We start from the raw sequence: 243 nt of genomic DNA, 5'->3' as shown, positions 1-243 counted from the left end.
TTATAGAAATATCATACTAAGAATCATTGATAATTACTTATTATCCAGTATTTTTAATACTGAAAATAAGTAATTATAAATGATTCTTAGTATGATATTTCTATAAGAGTGCTCGATTAGGTTCCGTGCCAAACGCAAGAACAGCTTGCTTCAGCATTAGGAGTTACCCGCCAAGCCGTGCATGCGTTCATTTCCAAGCGATTGCATGCGTTGGGAACGATTCAAAAGCAAGGAACTTGGGTT

This window comes from Odontomachus brunneus, unplaced genomic scaffold (genome assembly GCF_010583005.1).
Source record: "Odontomachus brunneus isolate Ranch 3 - 2012 unplaced genomic scaffold, Obru_v1 Obru_scaffold_041, whole genome shotgun sequence".
Classification (NCBI taxonomy): Eukaryota; Metazoa; Arthropoda; class Insecta; order Hymenoptera; family Formicidae; genus Odontomachus; species Odontomachus brunneus.
Note: the sequence above shows the minus strand (reverse complement) of the source record.